At 38.7% G+C, this 19,475-nt stretch overlaps 1 non-coding gene across 1 annotated transcript; it reads right to left on the bottom strand.

The window, feature by feature from the left end:
- Window positions 1-15,566: 15,566 nt before the first annotated feature.
- On the bottom strand, window positions 15,567-15,672 carry LOC131254581 (small nucleolar RNA R71). Its single transcript, XR_009175700.1, has one exon. It is a non-coding gene; the product is annotated as a small nucleolar RNA R71 (small nucleolar RNA).
- Between the last annotated feature and the right edge of the window lie 3,803 nt (window positions 15,673-19,475).

Here is a 19,475-nt window from a genome sequence, read left to right as displayed (position 1 = left end):
ATTTTCCTTCAAGAGGCTAACATATTGATCAGCTTCTTTTTCTGATAAACTGGCACTTATGAAAGTATTCCGCGATTCTTCCTCTATTCCCAAATTTATCTCTGTCAGGTTGTCAATCGTCGGCTACCCCCCATCCTCCATTTTCTTTGGGGTTGTCTCGGGCTTACTGATCACATCAAGGTCCGTTTCTACTATTTGGTCAGCCGTCACCATATTGACCGAAGATTCTGCCCCCAGACCTCAAAATTTTTCTCGCTTCCTTTGATTGACCCCGATTGGAATCTAAATTCCATTCCCATAATTTAAACCAACAGGTTCTTCGTGGTCAAAGCCCATTATCTTCATGATTTTTTGACTTGCCAAACTATACCTCTCCAGCTCTTTGAGCATTAAGTTTCTATTTTCTTCATGATTTTCCACCCCATTGCTAACTGCTTCATCTTGTTTTATTTTTGAAGGAACATAGAATTCGATTGACTCTAGATACCTTGCACTAGGTTTGACATAAAACCTTTTTGGAATGAGGGGAAATGGCCTACTCCTCTCAGCATATGGGAGCGGTACTGTATAATTCGACTGCAGAATCTCCAATTGTTCAGGCGATAGCAACGTTAATGGCAGTTGCCCTGGCTGTCGCAGATGTTTTGGGATGAAATAGAACTTCTTCTTCGCTTTCATTGTTACAGGCGATTTTGTTCCTTTCTCTTTCACTATTTCCATGAAAGAATTTTCTTGGTTCTTATCCTCATCATTCTCTTTCTCTTCCTTGCTGGCAAATGCATCATAATAACTCACATCTGTGAAGAAAGCTTCAGCTTCTGTATATAGTCTTTCATCGGCTAACACCTTATGCTGTACCCCATCTTTGCAGTACTTGAAACACTAGTGCAGGGTAGAAGGTATGATGCCATACTGATGCATCCACAGTCTTCCCAGGAGGAGATTATATGTAGTCATTGCATTGATAACATGGCAGATGACATTCATAGTTAACTCTCCTATCTCCAGCGTTATTATGATCTTCCCAAGCGCACACTGTCTATCTGGATTAAAGCCCTGTATCATCATTCCACTAGGGTGTAGGTTAAAGCGTCGATAACCTAATTTATTTAGAATTGTTAATGGCAACAGGTCTACGGCGGACCTGTTATCAAGCATTATCCGTTTTACTTGCTTACCGCGAATATGACCCATTATCATCAACGGCCTATTATGTTCCCCATCATAGACCAGGTCTTCATCGAAGAAGGAGTTAACCGGCAGACAATCCTCTTGTTTCTCATTTTCTAATTCAGTCAGCAACACTTCTCTTATACTTTCATCAGATAATTCTTTGATTAAGTTTTGTCAGGTATCTTTTGACAACTTCAGAGCGTCATAAACACTTAACCGGGCTGGAACGCCTTTTAAGTGACTTATAATGTCATAAGTCACTTTCCATGTCTCCCTTCCCTTTTCCTTTTCACTGTTGTTATTGTTGCTAACGTGACTCTTGGCTGCTTCTGCCTTTACTTTTTCATTTTTTAAACTTGATGGGCTAGCCATCTTCTTCCCTGATCGCAAGGTAGTTACGGCAACTTTCCCTGTTGTTTTCTGACCATTCACCATTGTCCTCTCCTGATAGTCTTCTCGTAAGGTGAGTACATTTGTTGTCACTCTTCTGTCCCTTTCATTCTCTTTCCTGACTATTATTTCACCCTTTTTTATCATCCTTTGTATAATACACTTCATTGTATAACAATTTTTTGTCGGGTGCCCTACTAGGCGGTGATAATGACAAAAGTCTCTTTCCTTGGTTTTAAATACCTCTTCAGGATGTTTTGATAGTGGCAATTCAATTGTTCCAGCTTTTAGCAACTGATTCATCATGGGGAGTACGTTCTCTTTTTCAAATGCGAAACCCTCATGAGAATTCAACGATCGGGGTCTCTTATCATAAAACCTCCCTCTGGGGCGACTCGACTCTTCTCTTCTTTCCGTCCTTTTGCCTTTCACTTCTCTTATTTCCTAGTTCCTCTTTTCGTGATCAACCACATTTGTGATCAGCTTCTGAGATCCTTTTCTAACTATTTCATAATTGAAAGCCGACATCTTCTGAGTCATTAATTTTAAGGCATGCGCTTTTGTAACCAAGTCATGGAAGGTTCTAATGTCTGCACTGGTGAGACCAAATGCGATTCCGGTTTCCATAGAGTTCAGACACATTTTCACCTGTTCTTTCTCTTCTCGTAATTGCCTACAAGAAGCTCCCAAGGTCTTCCATCTGTCTATAAATTTTTTCACTGGCTCTCCTTCTCTTTGTCGCACTGAAGCTAGTTCCATGATACTGACATCACGTTCTGATGAGAAGAAATTTGACATGAACACATCTTGCATCTGGTCCCATGTTCTTATCGACCCAGGCATTAAGCTAGCATACCACCTGAATGCTTTATTCATTAGAGAAGACCCAAATAATCAGAGACAGTATTGAGGTACTATGGAGAAATTTCCCATACTGGTGATGAAGTGTATCAGGTGTTCTTCTGGTGATCCATCCCCATTGAACTTCTGAAAGTCCAGACATTTAAAATTGTTTGAGAAAGTGATATCCTCCACTTCTCTCGGGTATGGTGTACGATATCTAAATCTTCATGTGCCTTCACGTTCTCTTTCCGACCTAACCGCTTCTTCAACAACTTGTCGTACTTCTTCCTGTGTCACTATTCTCGTCGTGGGAACAGATCCATGTGACCCTGTCCTTGGCAACTGTGACCCTTCGAGGTGTTGCTCTCTTTCGTTCACATTATCAGCCACTGGGGGTACTGCCATTTGGGCAACATTGTGTGTAAGAGTTGTTAAGGCTTCTCTGAGATTTCTGCATTCTTCCATTAGTGGTCTTTGTGCCTCCGCCATTTCATTTACACGGTCCTCTGTAGTTGGTGTATTTTCCTAATTCGTTCCAGCCATGTGTACCGCGGCTTCTCCACTCTTCGATGAAGCTGTAGTAAGAGTGGGATAAGAATACATCGACGTGATAGGGTTCACAAAAAGACGAGAGGATGGAGTTTAATTCGACTTCTCTGTACCCCCATTGCTATTGATTGATCAGGTTGAAACAGACATCGATGAACATACTAGTAGTGCTTTGCCTTTTTGTTCTTTCGTCCATCTGGTTCTTGGGGTCGTCAAAGCTGGGAAATCACGCGATGTCAGCTACGGAACTGGTCACATGGGGTATATTGTAGAAGAGGCGAGTTCAGAATTTTTTTTGACGACATTTCATGTTATCGGCCCCCCAACTCTTCTCAACAGCGAGTTTGTTCTTGTTACAGTTGCATCCTAAGTCTTTGTCCTTCTGTGAGTGATGACAATCCATTCATTTTTTTTCTCCTTGCATTACTGACAAAGCAGTCATGACTATAACAGCTACCTGTGGTTCTGTTTGCTTGTCTACTACCACTTTACTTTCACTAAATCCAGTTCGTTTATCAGTATACTCCACAACAAATCTTGTCGTGGTGAAGTAGAAATTTATATTGCTTTGAACGGCTACCATTGATTGGTTGGTTGCAATGTTCTTCTTCTCCTGTCATTCATATTCATGAAATAAAGGAAAATTAGGACCTATATTGAATTGTATTCTATTTTGGAGATGAAAGGTAAGATGTTCCCATTGAGAGTCACCATTTTGGCGCCTTGAAGATGCCAAACAGTTGTGATTATCTCCCTTGTAATTCTTAGGTTAATATTAAAATGAATATGAAAGTTCCCCAACAAAGTCACCATTTTGTTTCAAACAAGAAACAAATACATTTTGTTTGGGAAATTTCATTCATTGAATTGATTACCAGAAGAAAACAAGAAAGAGAATCACTTTATTTATATATTTTAAGTTCTTTATATCCCTTTCTCCTTTGATTCCAAATAGAATACTTATGAATTATAGTGCAAATCAGTATTTAGCACCCAAATTATGTATAAATGTATAAAACATTAAATTATAATGTTAAACAATGCGCTAAAAGTCATCGTGCACTGTCAAAAGCCATTGTGCGTTGTCAAAGGCCGATGTGCGCTGACAGAAACCATTGTGTGCTGACAGAGACCATTGTATGCTGGAGGAAACCATTGTGCGTTGACTCATGTTGTAAGTTGGTTTCTGTTGTGCGCCAATAGTGTTGTGCGTTGGCTTCTGTTGTGCGCCAGCGGTGTTATGCGCTGGTTTCTGTTGTGCGTCGTACAACTCCTGTTTCGCACAACAGTTGCGGGCTCTACCTTTCTTCTTCTGCAATTTCTTCTCTTGCCACGATTGGTTGCTAATGACCCCTTTAGAGGGGTCAAGGGGTATTTATAGCTCTCTCATACATGTGAATATGCCATGTAAGTACTGTACGCTCCTCCTTTATGCAGACTTCATTGTGCAGCATACTTTGTGCAGATTCCATTGTGTGGAATCTGTTGTGCGTCAAACTTTGTACAGGGTCCATTGTGCGGAAATTAATGTGCGAATATCTTCATTGCAAGGTGCTTTTCCACACAACGATTTGCGCACAACCATATGTGCACAACACTCAATTCCACATAACGAGTTGCGCACAACAGTTTGGGCACAATGCTCCTTTCTACTTCTTTCCTCTCTTTTTATGCCTCAACAGGCATTGTTAGGCTGAGTTTGACCAGCTCATGAATGGGTCCGCTATCGACGTGCCAGGTAGATATTGGCTAACTACTAGATAGGCAGATAGTGAGGTCTCTTCTACTTGCATAGTCATGTGTCAGTGGGCGGCGATTTGCATGTAGAGTGAATTAGACCCCGGTGATGATCCCAGAGAGAAACCGTACTGATATGTGGACTTATCAAGTAGGAGTTGCATATTCATTCATTCATTCATTCACTATCCACTCGGGTTGGTGGTGTGCAACTAATTATTATGTACCTTCATAATGGCAAAGATTTCAGTTGGGTGCACGACTAACCTTAGATCAGGAGTCTACTACATTGAGGCTGGCTATCCAAATTTAGGTATGGGACTGGTTTGGATAGAAGTCCCTTGTGATGGGCCCCATAGCTTACGATACTACATACTATCATCCCGACTTCACACTGCAGCTTGGTCATTTCATTTGCATCACATATTACATATTGCATTACATCCTCAGTATATGGCATTTTGGGTTGCTATGTTTCTGCATTCATATGACTTAGATGAGACTGATGGTATTCATAGCTCTTCAGAAATGCATATGGTATTGTATCATCGATATCTGATATTTAACTCATTATGTATTCGCATTGCATAACTGACCTACATTACTTTCTCAGTATATGATATTGACTTGCTACGTCTTTTCATCGCATATCTTGGATGAGGTTGATGATATTTTTATGGACTTGCAGTATTTCCAATTGCTCTGATATCGTATGATTCATGATCTTGCCGATATTTCTGATATTGTATGATTATGGCATTTATGTTCTTGACACTTATCTTATGTACACACTTTCACCACCCTCTAAGCTTTCTATAAGCTTATTCACGATAGATGCGTGAAGGTGGCATTAGGTTACAGCAGAATGGGGCTTGGAGCATGCGGCGTCTTCTGAAACTTTAATTTTTGACATATGTATTTCCCTTTCGACATTGTATTCAAATGTTTATATTAGTGGATATGTGATGATGATGTTGCCTTTGTGATTTGGGTATACTTGTAGTTATGCTTCTTATGAGACAAATGTACGTTGGAAAATCCTCCTTGTATGATCCTAGGATCAGAATCTGGTGTATGGACGCTGGGAGCCAAGAATGGGGTTACACGGAGGCTGTCGGCACCGAATTCGGCAATCGAGAATTTGTGACCTCAATTTTTGGGTTTGGGGTGTGACATAGAGGCTTTGTTAAGATATTGGCAAGTTGTCATTCGGTAGGCACATGATCCAATGTAATAATCTTGTCTTCGACAAGTTCTCGTATAAAATGGTGTCAGATGTCAATGTGCTTTGTTCTTGAATGTTGGACTAGATTTTTAGAAATATTGATGGCACTAGTGTTATCACAAAAAAGTTTCATTGTAGCTTGTTCAATGCCATAATCCAACAACATTTGCTTCATCCAAAGAAGTTGTGTGCAACAACTACCGGCAGTTATGTATTCGGCCTCAGCAGTAGACAAGGATATTGAGTTTTGTCTTTTACTTTACCAAGATACAAGACAGTTGTCGATGTAAAAACAACCAGCGCTGGTTGATTTGTGATAATCTATATTTCCAGCCCAATCGGCATCGGAATACCCGGCAATGATAGTAGATGTGTCAAACGGGTACCACAAACCGAAATTAGTAATTCCAGCCACATATTTAATAATTCTTTTAACCGCAGATAGGTGTGATTCTTTTGGATCAGCCTGAAATCGTGCACATGCACTAAGCTAAAAGCTATATCCGGTTAACTCGCAGTTAAGTATAGTAAGCTACCTATCATGTTGCGGTACAAGTGTTGATCCACACTCTTGCCATTAGTATCTTTGGAAAGTTTGAGTGGGGTGCTCATGGTAGTATGATGAGTATGTCCAAATTCAAGTCCAAATCTTTTCACTAGATCTTTTGCATATTTCAACTAACATACAAACATCCCATTGTGCATTTGCTTCACTTGTAGCCCCAAAAAGAAATTCAGCTCACCAATCATGCTCATTTCGAATTCAGTTTTCATTAATTCAGTAAAATTATGAGCAACATCTTCACAAGTGGATCCAAAAACAATGTCATCCACATAAAATTGGGCAATGAGTAAGGTATTCTCTATCTTTTACATAAATAGTGTCTTATCAACACTCCCCCTACAGAATTGGTGGTCTAGTAGAAAATGTGTTAAGAGCTCATACCATGCACAGGGTGCTTGTTTAAGGCTATAAAGCACTTTGCTCAATTGATATACATGTTAAGGATACTTAGGATCTAAAAATCCCTTTAGTTGTTCAACATATACTTCTTCCTCAAGTACACCATTGAGAAAGGCGCTTTGGACGTCCATTTGAAACAGTTTAAATTGTAAAGTGCATGCAATAGACATAAGAATCCTAATAAAATCAAGACGCGCTACTGGGGTAAACATTTCATTAAAATCGACGCCCTCTATTTGTGAATATCCTTGCACCACAAGTCTTGCTTTATTTCTTACCACATTCCTAGATTCATCGAATTTATTTTTGAAGATCCATTTGGTTCTGATGATATTTGTACTAAGTGGTCTGGGAACAAGTTGTCACACCTCATTTCTCTTAAATTGTTGTAGCTCATCTTGCATAACTGTAATCCGGTATTCATCCTGGAGTGCTTCTATAACATTTTTGGGCTCAATCTTTGAGGTGAAGCAAAAATGACTATAAATATTCTCAAGCTGACGTCGAGTTTTCACTCCGTCATCAGGATCTCCAATGATTTGATTGAGAGGATGATCCTTAATGAATGGTATGTTGTTCAACGGCTAAAGTTCATGTGAGGAGGTAGATTTGTTATCAGATTTTCCTATTTTACATGAATCCACATTATCCTTAACATCAATTGTAGGACTGTTCTCGTTATGGGGTTGGTCATCAACAACCACATTGACAGATTCTTGAATGGTAAGAGTCCTTAAGTTATACACTCTATAAGCACAACTGTTTGGGGAATATCCTAGGAAAATGTCATCATCACTTTTAGAGTCAAATTTGCTTAGATGTTCTCTATCTTTAAGGATGTAACATTTTCCATCAAAGACATGAAAACATTTCACACTAGGTTGCTTTTCATACCACAACTCATACAGAGTTTTATTTAAATCTGCTCTAAGATATACCCTATGAATTATGTAGCAGGCAGTATTTACAACTTCGGCCCAGAAGCTTTTGGCCATGTCTTTGCTATTCAGCATAACCGAGCCCATTTCTTGCAACACCCGGTTCTTTCTTTCAACCACTCTGTTATGTTGTGGTGTTTTTAGGGCTGAGAATTCATGTCAGATTCCACTTTCATCACAATACTTTCAGAATCGATCATTCTCAAACTCCTCCCCGTGATCACTCCTTATTCGGTTAATGCAACATCCTTTCTCATTTTGGAGTCATTTTGCCATTATCAGGAATTCATCAAATGCATAAGATTTTTCCCGAAGAAAAGCGACCCACGTGAATCTAGAGTAATCATCTACCACTACCAAAAAATATCTTTTTCTACTATGGCTCTCAACTTTGGTGGGACCCACTAGATTCATATGTAATAAGTCAAGAGGTTTGGAAGCTGCTACAATGGTTGTCTTTTTATGTCCAACTTTTATCTGTTTGCCTTTAAGACAATCACCGCATACAATCTTCTCTTCCTTTCGAATCTTGGGAAGACCTCTCACCAAATTTTTTGAGCTTAGCTTAGCCAACTTCCAGTAGTGGACATGTCCAAGCCTTTGGTGCCATAGCTCGGACTCATTGTTTACAACCATGAGGCATCTTGTGGTAAAACATTCTCCCCACTACTTTTAATTGCGTAATAGTTATCACTTGTGCGAAGACCTCTCATAATAAATTTTCCTGTAAGGTTTGAGATCTTGCACACATTTTTGGAGAATGTGACCAAGTGTTCTTTGTTGTAGATTTAGGAAATACTAAGGAGATTGTGTTTTAATCCTTCTACACAAAGAACATCTTCAATCTTGGGCAATCCCGGGCCAACTATTGTTCCTTGCCCAATTATCTTAGCGGAGCTCCCATCTCCAAATGTGACCGACCCACCATGAAATTCTGAATATGCATAGAAATGTGTTTGGTCACCTGTCATGTGTCTCGAGCAACCGCTATCAAGATACCACTTCGAACTACTGCTTTCTTTAAGAGCGATATGAATTACTAGGTAATTGTTCTTATTCTTTATCACCCATTTGGTGATAATCTTCTTTGGAGATGATACTTTGTCATCTCCTTGGGGCCTTTTGGATTTCTTGGGTAACTAAACCATATTCCCATGTCTCATCAACTCTTCAATTTTTTGATTCAGTTGAGCTACCTGACTAAGTACCTCCTCCATCCTTTTTGTCATTTTGGGTGGAGTAGGATGTTTCCTTCCTTCATTTGGTGTGTGTTTTGAAGGACTCTTTGGTTTTTGTATTGTTCTTCCGGTTGGCTTAAATTTACCAGAAAAGTTCAAACCGGAAGTGAAGTGAGACTTACCAAATGTAAGACATTCAAACTTATAATGTCCCAAGTCTCCACATGAATGACAAATGGGAGTGTTCCTTGTGTTCCTTCCAGATGCAACAATTTTCTTAGTCACGGGTGGTGCAGGAAAAGAGTTTGGCTTACAGATTTCATAGTCTAAACCTCTCCTATCCTTTTGATTTCTTCCCATTCCTAGAAGTCTCTCTAGTTTATCATTACTTTGGGAGAACCTATGACTAAGTTCAACAGATTACTATGATTTTTCTGCATCTAATCTAAGTTTATGATTTTCTGTCTTTAGGTGCATATTCTCTGATTATAGATGTTCAATCTGTTTGTTTAATTTCAGTATTTCAGATGTGAGGGAAGTTATTGTCCTTTCTAGTTTATCATTTTCCATACGACATTGCCAAATATTTATCAAGTGGGTATTAATTTCTAGAGTTTTATGCAGATCTCTTTGTAACTGTTTGTTTTTGTTTTCAGCAATACCAAGTTTCTTAAGGACACTAATGTTATGGATATAGAGTTGATCATAAGCATCATGAATGTTATCCTTTTCCTCTTCTTCTTCGTCTTCTTCTTCTTCTTCTTCTTCTTCTTCATCTAACGGGAGTGTCCCTTTGGCTTGTGGTTCATCCATTTCCTCATTGTCCTTTGGATTGGGAATGACAGTGGAGGTGAAGGCCATAAGTATTTTTAAAGACTTTTGGTCTCCATCACTTTCAAAATTACTGGATTCAGAATTTGATTCATCAGTGTCATCCCATGTTGCTGTCATAGCCTTTCCTTTTTTCTTCTTAGCAAGACATTCAGTGGATAAAGGCCCATATTTTTGGCAATTGTAACATTGAGGTTCTTTAGACTTTCTAAAAGATTTGTCTATTTGGCGTTTATTTTCCAAGTGTTTCCCCTTATTGTTGTACGGTTTTCCACGGTTCTTGTTGAAGAATTTTTTGAACCGTTGAGCCAAGAGAGCCACTTCCTCATCAACATCCTCATTTTCACTTTCCTCTTCCTCAATCATGGTTATGTTTTTAGAGGCCTTGAGGGCATTACTTTTGGATTTTGTGGGTGGTTTGAAGTGTAGTTCAAAGGTTTGTAGTGAACCTACTAGTTCTTCTACTTTCATTTCATCTATGTTTTTACATTCTTCAATGGTTGTAACTTTGGATTTAAACCATTCCAGTAAGGATCTCAGAATTTTCCTATAGATTTTAGATACCAGAATTTTCTCTCCTAATCCACCCATGGAGTTGCATATGATGTTTAGTTTTGTGAAAAACTCCATAAAGGTCTCATGTTCTTCCATCCTGATGTGTTCAAATTGTGATGTCAAAAGTTGAAGCTTGGATCTTTTTACTGTGCTAGTACCTTCATGGGTTGTTTCCAATAGATCCCATGCTTCTTTTGACGTACCATACATGCTAATTTGATTGAATACTTCTTGTGATACTGCACAGTAAATAGCATTCATGGCTTTAGCTTCATAATTTTTCTTTTCTTTGTCAAAAGTAGTCCACATCTCTTTAGATTTGGGTTTGGTAATAGTTGTGCCATTATCGAGTACCACTTGATCAATTGGTGGCACATATCCATTTTCAACTATTCCTAAACATGATGATCCAGAGATTGAAGAAAATAATACATCCTAGCTTTCTAGTATGCATAATTTAAACCATCAAAGACAGGTGGTCTAGAAACTGATAATCCCTCTCCTTTGGCCATAATTTCCAACTTCAATCAAGATCACCTCTTAGTTGTTAAACCCTTAAGAGGAACCCGCTCTGATACCAATTGAAATTGCGGTGTAAACACTATAGTAGAAGTATGGAATTGGTCAAAGTGTCCTAGAGGGGGGTGAATAGGACTTTTCTTAAATTCTGATCTTACTATTTTGTGATGTTTACCAACTTAAAATTAGTTCAATAAGATCATCAAAGAATCATTCACATTCATGTTCTAAGGCATTGAATAGATCTAAGTTTAGTAAAACATGAATACAACACATTTACACATATTAATCAATCAAATCAAATATGAAAGAATCATCACAAACACAGTGGTATATAGTGGTTCGGCTACATGCCTACTCTACTCTCGGCTGATTCACCCACCCTAGAGTGTGCCGGATTAACTATGTGATGGTTTTAAATCAGGTTAACCATAAACCTTCACAACCTACACAAGGTATTTTCTACACAAGACACATATATCCTACACAAGGAATTGTCTACCCAAGACAATCATACATGTCTACAAAAGACAATCAATCATACCTACACAAGGTACTATAAATCCTACACAAGGATTCTATACGTATTCTCCTTGGAGGCCTGCAAAAGGTCTTAGTGTGTTTGTGAAATACAACCTAAAAACTAATCCTACATAAGAAAGGATCTTCAGATTCTATGGACTCTAATGACTTACTTGAAAGTAGGTGAGCCCCATTTCTAGCACATGATGAAGTTGATCTCCTTGATGATGAAGAATCTTCAGCTCCCTTGAACCGCAATGCTGTAGATGCTCCCAATGCAAGTTGTCGGAGTTGGGTCAAGGTTTTTAGGGGAATCTACTCTTAAAGAATATTGATCTTTGAGTGACAAAGAGATTCCAGCATATTAGGCATTCAAGAGATTTCAGCGCAATGATTTTCCATTAAGTTGCTGGAAGATCCTTGAATGATGAAGTTCATTCTCCAATCCAATCTATTAATATTCAATGATTATATTTTAAAAGGGGTTAAAGGATGAACTTCCATGAGAAAAAGGGTTTATGATGGTAGGTAAGCAATTACTCTCTCAGAGCTCACTCTTTTTCTCAATGTCAACTTCGAAAACAACCTTCCAAATATAAAGGCAAAAATCCCAACGAAAATAAAATGGGCAGAATCTTTCTGCATTCAATGTAATTAAATTAGGTTCAATGTCATCGAAGGCCACCTTCGATTTCGGCGAGTGACAGTTCGATGATACAAGATTTTTATTGAAAAAAGGTTTAAAAATTGCTGGACTCTTTTCTATCTTTATTCGATGTCATCGAATCCAGTTCGATTCCTCAAATTTTTCAAGTGCTTTTCCTCCAGAGTTTGCTAGACATAAATTGCCAAATTCTCGATGTCATTGAGACATCTTCGATGTCATTGAAGGTTGATGTTCGATGTCATCGAATCCAGTTCGATTCCTCAAATTTTTCTAAGTGCTTTTCCTCTAGAGTTTGCTGGACATAAATTGCTCAATTCTCGATGTCATCAAGACACCTTCGATGTCATCAAAGGTTGATGTTTGATGTCATCGAATAGTTGTTCGAGTCATCAAATTTTCAAGTGAATTTCTACTTAAGATTGCTGGACATCTGAGAGTCATTCTTCGATGTCATCGAGTCACTTTCGATGTCATCAAAAGTTGGTGTTTGATGTCATCGAACAGTTGTTCGTGTCATCGACTTTTCCATGAATTTTAGTTTGAGCTCACTGGACATTCTAAGTCACTTATTTGATGTCATCAAGACACCTTCGATGTCATTGAACAAGTATGTTCGATGTCATTGAGTATTGTTCAATGACATGAAAGAAGTAGGAAACGTAACAAAATTTTCATATAACTTTCCAACTTAGTTTTCTATTACCTAATCTATAAAACATATTTTCCTTGTGTTGTTTTGAATAGATTAAAGTGTTTTTAAATGGGGATTGTATACCTGAGGTGTTTTGGTCATGGGATGTGAGGTTTAATCTACCGTTGAAGATCTTGATTGTTGAGGGTCAAATATTGCATGTTATCCCCCATCTATTTCTTGGTTTTATAAACATAATATGGCATAATGGTATATTTTACATGTGTTTGTGTTGTAAGGTGAATTTAAGAGCTTGGAATAAAAAGAATGCTAAAAGCATGGATTTTGTGCTCAAAAGTCACCAAAGCAAAGAAAGGATTTTCGGAGACCAAGATTGAAGATTTCAAGACCCCAAGATCCAAGAAAACCAAGTAGAGAAAGAAGTTGAAAGAACAAGCGCAGAAATTATAAAGACTTTGTCATCGAGAACCGTTCGATGACATCGAAGATCTGTTTGATGACATCGAACACTGGTCGATGACATTGAATTTATGAGGAAAAATTAAGTTGGTTGCTGGATATATTGGGTGCTTTTCTCGATTAATCGAAGACATCTTTGATGACTCGGAGGAAGGTGCTTGACGACATCGAAGACTGCTCCATGACATCGAATTTATTAAAGAAATTGAAGCAACTCGCTAGACTGTTTTGGACACATTTTCAATGACTCGATGACCTGTTCGATGGATCGAAGCTTAGCTCAATGACATCGAAAGACGGTTCGATGACACAAAGACTTACGCAGTGCGAAAGAAGAACAAGTACGACTTCCGGATTCAAACCCCTTCGATGACATCGAAGGCATTACGCGAACTGCATAAATTAAATCCAGTTTTGTGATTTTACGGAACTTTGCTTATAGATAGTTGTTTCTAGGAACTTTTTAGGATATCTAGGGTTTGGAGGAGTAGAGCAAAAGGGCGGAGTTGCTTCCCAAGAGTTCTTCTTCCCTTCTCCTTAGTTTTTAATACTTTCTTCTAGGGTTTTTAATCTAATCATGTCTATGGTTGGCTAGATCCCTTAGCTAGGGCTAAGGGGTGAAGCTTGTAGCATGATTGGGATGTTTTTCTTGTTTGATTCTTGTTATTGTTGAACTCCTTTGATTTGATATTTAAGGAATACTTTTAGTATTTAATGGTTTATTGTGATTGAAATTACAATGGATCTGCATAAGCTTGAAGTATTTTCTTTTTCTGTTTGGAGTTTGTGAAAATAGGATATCCTGTTGTTCACCATCATCCCTTAGGCATGGATGGGTGACGGAATCCCTTCTATCCTTCACATTTCTCCCATGTTAATTGTTGGATCGGTATACTCTATCTACCATTGTCTCTTATGCATGGTTAGGTGATGGAATCACTTCCAATCTTCATAACTTTCATCCGTTGAGAATTAGGTCAATGGAAATTCAAATCTGATCTTATTGAATATCTTCCAATTGGATAGGATAGGACTCCAATTCCAACTGAGTGTCTTGAATGAAATAAGGAAACATCCTAATAGCTGCAAGTAGATCCCTGGACACCCTAGTTCCCACCTTTGAATTTCTTAAGTTTTTCATTAAATTTCTCATAATTACTCTCTATCCTTTCGTAATTTAAGTTAGATCTTCTCCTAGTTTTGATTCTAATTACTTTCATAATAGACTCACAAGATTAGTCCTCGTGGATTCGACCTCGGTCTTACTGAGATTATTACTACATCGCGACCCTGCACTTGGGGTTGTGAACAATTTTTTGGTGCCGTTGCCGGGGACTAACAGCTATGTTTTTTTGAGATTGATTAGTTTTAAAAGTAGGTTAAGATTAGGATTTTTCTACTTTCTATTTTTAGGTTTAGAAAATTTCCTTTTCTATTTTTAGAAACTACTTTTTACTTTCTATTTTTCTCTTTTTAGAAACTTTCCTATTTTTTTAAAGAAACTAGGTTGCTTTTTTAAAAAACTTTCCTTTTTAGAAAATAGTTTACTTTCCTTATTTCATTTTTAGAAACTAACTTATCTTTCTATTTCTGTTTTTAGAAACTTTATAATTTTAGAATCTCTATTTTAGAAACTAACTTGTTTTGTTTTATTTTACAGGATCTTAATTTAGGAACTTCGAACTTGGTAATTTCTTTCTAATTCCCTCTCTCTTTCTAATTCTAGATTTCTATTTTACTTCTTTCTTTTAGGTTTAGGTTAGAATTTAAAATTGAGGGCTGAGAGTGTTTCGTGCCCAAGTGGGTCTGTGATAATGCTCGATGTCTTTTGAGTGAAAGAGGATTGGTTGAGGGGTTATCTATCTATCACAGGATTAGACACCACTCGAGATCCTTAGAGTTAATTGAAGTGATGGCTGCCAATCAACTGGTCAATCAACTGGGAAGACAACCTCAACCTTGGGTTGAGGAAGTCCAGGATGAGAATAAGGTGCATCAAGCACCCCCGCCTCGTACTTTGCGAGACTATTTACAACCGGCGGGGGTGAGTACACCCTCATGCATGGTTTTTTTAAAAAATATGGGACACATGGATATCAAGCCAGGGGTGATCCAACTCCTTCCAAAATTTCATGGGCTTGAATCTAAAAGTCCGTACCTACACTTGAAAGATTTTAACAATATTATAGCCACTCTATACTTTCCAAATGTGTCCGATGATATGGTCAGGCTGAAACTCTTTCCTTTTTCTTTGAAAGAGAAAGCTAAGATGTGGTTGCATTCACTACATCCTCGATCTATTGGTAGATGGAATGAATGACAAGGGAGTTCATAAAGAAAATTTTCTCCTACCATAAGAAGAACACCCTTAGAAAGTCGATCATGACTTCGCCCAAAAGGAAGATGAAACATTCTTCCAATGTTGGGAGTGGTTCAAGGATCTTGTCAGTTCATGCCCACAACACGGTTTTGAAACGTAACGCATCACGAACTTCTTCTATGATAGACTAACATCTCCCATGTGCCAATTAGACAAGACAATGTGTAATGGGGAATTCATGAATAAAAATGTCAATGATGTGTGGGACTACTGAAAACACACAATCATGGGACATCTCCCCAAAATCAAACAGTGTCTAGGTCGACTCAATCCAAGGAGAGGGGTGGAATATATCTCCTGAGAGAGGATGATGATATCAATGCTAAAGTGGCTAATCTAAAAAGAAAACTCGAGGCCATGAAATTAAAGAAGGATAAGGCTAAGGAAACTGTTTGCGGTAGTTGTGCTTGCAACATTCAAACAACTGAAAATTATCCAACAATACCTGCCTTTCAAGAGGTATTGAATGAGCAATCCAATGCCGTAAATAATTACCAAAGACCTTTCAATGGACCCACCTCTAATACATACAATCCCAGCTAGAGAAATCATTCAAACTTTAGTTGGAGAAACGGATAAACTATTACACCTCAAGGATTCCCTAACCAAATTCCACATCAAGGGAAACCTCAGGAGGATCCAGTTTTAAAGCATCTTCAAAATCAAGAGCTTTTCAATCAGGGTATGCTACAAGTCTTTCAAGACCTCACAAAGGCCATACAAGGACTTGAGACTAAAACTGTGATTGGGAATAAAGGGAGCCTTCCAACTCAACCTCTTTCCAATCCAAAATCGCAATATGAAGTTAGCGACCCAAGCTCTTCAAATCAGATGGAGCAAGCTAAATCTATCACCACGCTTAGGATTGGGAAGACCATTGACAAAACCATTCCGGTTGGGGCTGAAAAGCCTAAGGACTCGGAAGAGGACAGCAATGATAGATCTAGCCATATCCCACAACAATTAGAACCGAAACATCAAGGGAAGTCGATTGCCCCATTTCCCTAACTATAAGTTGCACCAAAATCTCTCTAGATATTCCAGAGGTGTTGAAATGAGGGTCAATATTCCTCTACTTGATGCTGTAAAACAAATACCTTTATATGTCAAATTTCTAAAAGACTTATGTACGACCAAAAGAAAGCAAAATATTCAAAAGAAAATTTTTTTAATTGACAAAGTGAGTGCCATCCTAAAGCAAGATGTGTCACAGAAATACAAAGATCCCGGTAGCCTAACCGTCACTTGTGTAATTGGGAACTACCGAATTGAGCACGAACTTCTTGACTAAGGAGCGAGTGTAAATTTGATTCCTTACTCGGTCTACGAATAGCTAGGTTTGGGTGAATTAAAACCCACTTGAACCACATTACAACTTGTTGATCACTCATTTCCTATACTAAGAGGGATAATTGAGGATGTGTTGGTCCAAGTTGATAAATTCTACTACCCAGTAGATTTTATCGTCTTGGATACTCAGCTCATCATGGACATGAGCACTCAAATTCCCGTCATCCTTGGTCGCCCATTCCTTGCCACATCAAATGCGATCATTAATTGCAAGAATTGAGTCATGAGTTGTCTTTTGGAAACATGACATTGGAATTGAATATCTTTTTCAATACAGGCAAACAGTCAAAGGATGAGGACGATTTCCACGACATTAACATGATTAACTCTTTCATGGAAGATAGAACTCTTTTGACCTTATCCTCTGACCCTCTTGAGATGTGCCTAGCCCACTCCCATGATTTTGATGATAACATGATTAGGGAGACGAGGGCCTAACTTAATACCGTGCCGGTAGTTGAAGTTAACCGGTGGAGGCCACAATTTGAAGAATTACCCCAAACTGATGTATTGCCTCTACCGTCTAACCTCAAGGTACCGAATCTTGACCTAAAACATTTACCCTCTAATTTGAAATATGCCTATTTAGGCAAGACGAGACATACCCGGTGGTGATTTCTTCCCACCTTGAGCAAGAACAGGAGAGTATGCTCATCTCTAATCTCATTAAGCATAAGGGAGCCCTTGGATGGTCGATTGCGGACCTCAAGGGAATCGACCCTTCGATTTGTACTCATCACATTTTGTAAAAGATAATGTGAAGACCTCCTAGTAACCACAACATAGATTAAATCAAAACATGAAAGAAGTGGTTAAGGCTGAGGTTCTTAAGCTATTGGATGTGAGTATCATATACCCTATATCCGATAGCCAATGGGTGAGTCCAACTCAGGCGGTTCCTAAGAAGTCCGGAATCACCATCATAGCCAATGCCAATAATGAACTCGTACCAACTAGAATCACTACTGGTTGAACAATGTGTATTGACTATAGGAAGTTGAATACCGTCATAAGGACCACTTCCCTTTACCCTTCATCGATCAAATTTTGGAAAGGGTGGCTGGTCGTTCCTATTACTGTTTCCTTGATGAATATTCGGGCTACAATTAGATCGAGATAGCCCATGAAGACCAAGAAACGACCACATTCACATGTCCTTTTAGCACCTTTGCTTACTGAAGGATGTCATTCGGACTATGTAATTCCTCCGCCACCTATCAATAATGTATGATAAGTATTTGTTCTGACATGGAAGGGCAATATCTAGAGGTCTTCATGGTCAGCTTCTCGGTCTTTGGTCCATCTTTCAGCGATTGCTTAGAAAATCTTAAATGTGTGCTGAAAAGATGTGAAGAAAAGAATTTGGTACTCAATTGGGAGAAGTGTCATTTCATGGTTTGTAAGGGAATTGTTCTTTAACACATCATCAGAGGGAAAAGGAGGCTCAAAGCACATTCCCACCTTATAAACATGATTTAGAAAGAAGGTGAGCTTCTGAAGGACTACATTAAGCGCTTCAATCTGGAAGCATTGCAAGTTCGGAAACATTTAGATGAGACCACCCTGAATGATATCATGAGTGGGCTAAGAGATAAGCCATTCCTCTTCTCTCTAGATAAGAATCCTCCTACCATGATGGCTGAGTTTCTGAACCGATCGCAAAAGTATACTAACGCCAAGGAGTCCTGAATCTTACAAGATGCCACCCAAAGCAAAAACCCCCTAGCTAAGGAGGAGACGAAGGTAGAGCCCAGTTCAACCAATAAGAAGAGAAAGGATGATCGATCTCGAGATGATCACAAGTCAAACAAATAACCCGATAGTAATTCAAAACTTACACACCTCTTAACAAGACACCAGAACAAGTTCTGATGGAAATCTAGGACAAATTTCTTCTCCACTGGCCGAACAAGATGAGGTCCAATCCTGATAGAAGAAGTAAAAAAACAAATATCGCTACTTTCATCGGGATCACAGGCATAATACATGCAACTACTTCGACCTCAAGCAGGAAATCGAGAAACTCATTCAAGACGGCCATCTCGGAGAATATGTGAGTAATGAAGAAAACAGAATTGTAGCAGGCGACAAACAACCTATCAATAATTAGCCAACTAGAGAGATTCGCACCATCTTCGGCAGTTACGGAGGTAGAGGCAACTCGAATAATGCTTGGAAAGCACATGCTTAGAGCATTAGCCGTCCTGAAGAAAAAGTTTTGCTCCTAGGAAGACCTTCAAAAGAGAGAAATGTGGAAAAAATGTAACATAACTTTCACTAAAGAAGACGCCCAAGGTATCCACCACCCTCACGACGATGCACTGGTAATCTCTTTAACCATAGCCAATCGGAAGGTTTTTCGAATTCTTATTGACACAAGATCATCAGCAGATGTACTCTTCACCCAAGCCTTCGATAAAATGGGAGTTGGTTGGTCCTTGCTCCGACCTATAAAAACTCCATTGATTGGTTTTTCAGGCGGATAGGTTATGCCTAAAGGAGCTATCCAGCTCCACCTCTCGACCAAAGATGGGAAAAATCAA

The sequence above is a fragment of the Magnolia sinica genome, chromosome 8 (genome assembly GCF_029962835.1).
Source record: "Magnolia sinica isolate HGM2019 chromosome 8, MsV1, whole genome shotgun sequence".
Lineage (NCBI taxonomy): Eukaryota > Viridiplantae > Streptophyta > Magnoliopsida > Magnoliales > Magnoliaceae > Magnolia > Magnolia sinica.
The sequence above is the reverse complement of the archived record's forward strand: the minus strand, read 5'-3'. Positions and strand labels throughout refer to the sequence as shown.